The following is a 4,258-nucleotide window of genomic DNA, read 5'->3' as shown; positions in this document are numbered from 1 at the left end:
ACCAGGTAATAATAATCGAACTGCGGTTTGAATTTCCCGACTTGTGATTGTTGAACGTTTATTATAATGTGCTAAACGTGATGCTTCAGCAGCAATACGTTCAAAAATATCATTAACAAAACTGTTCATGATACTCATAGCTTTACTAGAGATACCAGTATCAGGATGCACTTGTTTTAATACTTTGTAAATGTAAATTGCATATGATTCCTTGCGCTTCCTCTTCTTTTTCTTATCACTCTTTGATATATTTTTTTGAGCTTTGCCAGCTTTTTTTGCTGCTTTTCCACTTGTTTTTGGTGGCATTGTTACAAACAATTAATATACACAGATAGTTACAGAACACCAGTCAGTATATGTATGAGCGTGTCGTGTATACAACTAGCGTATTATATACGCGAAGATGGATATAACAATAAAAATGAATACTACTCTCTGATTGGCTAAAAATAATACTATAAGGTGATTGGTTTATTTTTAAAGTTTTATATTTTATAAATATTATAAATTAAAATACCCAAATAACATTTTAAACATTTATGTTACAATCCCCGTAACGTACACATCTGTGTGATTATATTTACAAAAAAAAATATTAATTAAATAAATTTATTCGCTATGTCTGGACGAGGTAAAGGTGGTAAAGTAAAGGGAAAGGCAAAGTCAAGATCAAGCCGAGCAGGATTACAATTTCCTGTTGGAAGAATTCACAGATTATTACGAAAAGGAAATTATGCTGAACGAGTAGGTGCTGGTGCCCCAGTATATTTGGCTGCTGTTATGGAATATTTGGCTGCAGAAGTTCTCGAGTTAGCTGGTAATGCTGCCCGTGATAACAAAAAAACACGTATCATTCCACGTCATTTACAATTGGCAATTCGTAATGATGAAGAATTAAATAAATTATTATCTGGTGTAACAATTGCTCAAGGTGGTGTATTACCAAACATTCAAGCAGTGTTATTACCAAAGAAAACTGAAAAGAAAGCATAAATTAAAAACATTGCATTAATTTTTATAATAATAATACATCGATTATAGGCCTTTTAATAAAAGGCCACAAATTTATTTAAAATAAGAGTAAAAATTATTTTTATAAATAATATATTATAATATTTTTTTAAAGAATCAATTTAAATAATTATAAATTAATGATTCTTTTTTTTTTTTTCTTTTTTTATATGTTATTATGGAAATAATTCATCATATTATGATGACATTTAGGTAACATATTATAAGAATATTCATAAAATATTATCAAAATAATATTGTATTATGATGATATTTAGACAAAATATTATAAGAATATACACAAAATATTATCAAAATAATATCATTAGATAACAAAACTGTTCATGATACTCATACCTTTACTAGAGATAAAAGTATCAGGATGCACTTGTATTAATACATATTATCACAACATCACAAAATATTTTTTAAAAGGAAAAATTTTTTTAAAATTATTATAAAATTTGATTGAATTAAATTTCAATTTATTTTTTTAATAATTAAAGAAAAAAAAAAAACAAAGCATATAAACTTTCTATTGAAAATGTTATTTTAAACTAGATGGCCAAGTGAACTTCGTTACACAAACAATATATGACGTATTCGTTATTTAAATAATCAGTATCCTTTGATATTATATCAATACGTTACTCTCTTCTTTTGATACATATTAATAAAATTTCAATTTATAAGATTTTATGTCAATTATATAAATAATATTATAAATTTTCTAAATACATAAGTTAAGTAACAAAAAATTTGAATAACAAGATAAATTTATATATTATGTTTTAATACTCGATACTATAATATATCGCATCCGTTACCAATTATTCGGTATCCTTTGATTTATACACAGAATGAACTAAAAATATATATCAAATTTATTTTATTTATTTATATATTTAATATTATTATTATTATTTTATATTACAAAGTTTCTTAACGAAGCTTACAATGATTTCTCATATCGTACTTAACAAAATTATTTAGATCATATAAAATTTAAATTGTTAAAAAATTTGTATATTTATTATTATTATTATTTATTTTTATTAAAATTACATAACATAAAATTAATAATATTTTAATAATTATATAAATTAATTCTTATTTAAAATAATCTTATATTAATCTCAACAAATACTCTAATAATATATTTTGTCATAAATTTTTTTATATTTAAAATAAATATTATAATATATAAATACTTATATCAGTATAAAATTTCTTTATATAATTATGAAAAAATTAATTTAATAGTTAATTATTGATATTAATGCATAAATAAAAGTATTTTCTAATGAAATATATTTTGTCAATGTTCGATTAACACATTTCATAATAATACGTTTTCATTATTGACAAAAAAAGTTTTTCTAAAAATGAAATCTTATACTATAATATATATATTTATATATTAAATTTTTTAATTATTTATATACTAATAATTTATAATAAATCGATATTAAATAAAAAATAAAAATATATACTTTTTAAGTTTACCTTAAAAATATTATTGTTTTGTATGATTGAAATAATTAATATTAAACTATGTTTATTAATAATTGTTAATAAAAAAATTAAATATATTTTAATTTATAAAATAAATATTATTATTAAATTTATAATTTATTATTTTATATATTATAGAAATTGAAAAAATAAATCATGTTTACTACGACAGTAAATTAGAAATACTATTTAATTTTTATGTGTTTTCTACATGGTACTTTGACTTACATAGGGACTTATATTATTGTGAATAATGATATAATTGAAAACCTTTATTTTTTATTTGATAGAATTATTATATTTTATCATTTAAATATTTATAATAAATACATTATTTTTATAAAGTAAAAAAATATGGCCGAAGAAAATTCTACAGCTGTTGCAGCAACTGCGGTTACTGCTGCTTCTACAACACCAACAAAAAAAGCAACAGCTTCTGGTGCTAAACGTACAAAACAACATTCAAAACCAACACATCCACGTACATCAGAAATGGTTGTTAACGCAATTAAAAATTTAAAAGAACGTGGTGGTTCATCATTACAAGCAATTAAAAAATATTTAGCTGCAAATTATAAAGTGGATTCTGATAAAATTTCACCATTTATTAAAAAATATTTAAAAGCTGCTGTAACTGAGGGAGCCTTGGTACAAACTAAAGGTAAAGGTGCATCTGGTTCATTCAAATTGGCTGCTTCCGCTTCATCTAATTCTTCAGCTAAATCAAAAGTATCCAAAAAAGAAAGTGGAGCAAAAGGTTCAGCAAAGAGTGCTAAAAGTAAACGGGCACCAAAAGAAAAGAAAGCCACAACTACATCATTGGCAGCCAAAAAGCCTAAAGCAAAAAAAGCGACTCCATCATCATCAACTGCTGCTAAAAAAGTTACTGCAAAATCATCAGCGGCATCAAAAAAAGCACCAGTTAAAGCAAAACCAGCAAAAAGTACAAAATCCGCTGCCAAAAGTAGCCCTGCTCGTAAACCGAAAGCACCAAAAGCTAAGAAAGCTTCTGTTGCCAAATCATCTCCTACAAAAATTAAAAAAGCAGCACCAAAAAAGAAATGATCTGTTACTTTAATAATATATTGAAATATTTCATTATTTTTGCTAAAAAATGAAAATAACATAGGCCTTAATACAGGCCACAAATTAATATTTGATAAGAGTAAATTATTTTTTGTATAAATATTTTATAAAATAATAGTTAAGAAACATTTGCCACAGTCAGTACCACGGATGGGTGGCCACTTGAGAATACTGTGTGCGGTTGCATTTTTATTTAAAATATATGGTATAATAAATAAGTATATATTTAAATTGATTACTTCATTGAAAATTTTAATAATATACTTTAATATTAATGATATTTATGAAAAATATATATTTGTAAAAATTTTCATTTATTACTGGCAACAGCCATACCACGTTGAAAACACCGGTTCTCGTCCGATCACCGAAGTTAAGCAACATTGGGCACAGTCAGTACTTGGATGGGTGACCGCTTGGGAACACTGTGTGCGGTTGCCTTTTTATATTAAAAATATAAATTATTTTTCTTCTTTTCTTTTTTTTTACACACCATATATAAATATATGTTATTTAGAAATGTAAACCTTTTATATTATTCGTCAACAAATAAATATTATTTTTTGTATAAAATTTTATTGCATTTATAACTCATATCATGGTTACTTTAAAGCGAGAAGTTTTTTTAATATTTCAAATGAATATA

General features: G+C 23.9%; 1 non-coding gene across 1 annotated transcript; it reads left to right on the top strand.

Annotated features, from left to right (window-relative positions):
- Positions 1 to 3,934: 3,934 nt before the first annotated feature.
- LOC123304768 lies at positions 3,935 to 4,053 on the top strand. Its single transcript, XR_006536754.1, has one exon. It is a non-coding gene; the product is annotated as a 5S ribosomal RNA (ribosomal RNA).
- The last annotated feature ends 205 nt before the right edge of the window (positions 4,054 to 4,258 follow it).

Source organism: Chrysoperla carnea (assembly GCF_905475395.1).
Source record: "Chrysoperla carnea chromosome X unlocalized genomic scaffold, inChrCarn1.1 SUPER_X_unloc_90, whole genome shotgun sequence".
Taxonomy (NCBI): Eukaryota; Metazoa; Arthropoda; class Insecta; order Neuroptera; family Chrysopidae; genus Chrysoperla; species Chrysoperla carnea.
This window is presented reverse-complemented; position numbering and strand designations above follow the sequence as displayed.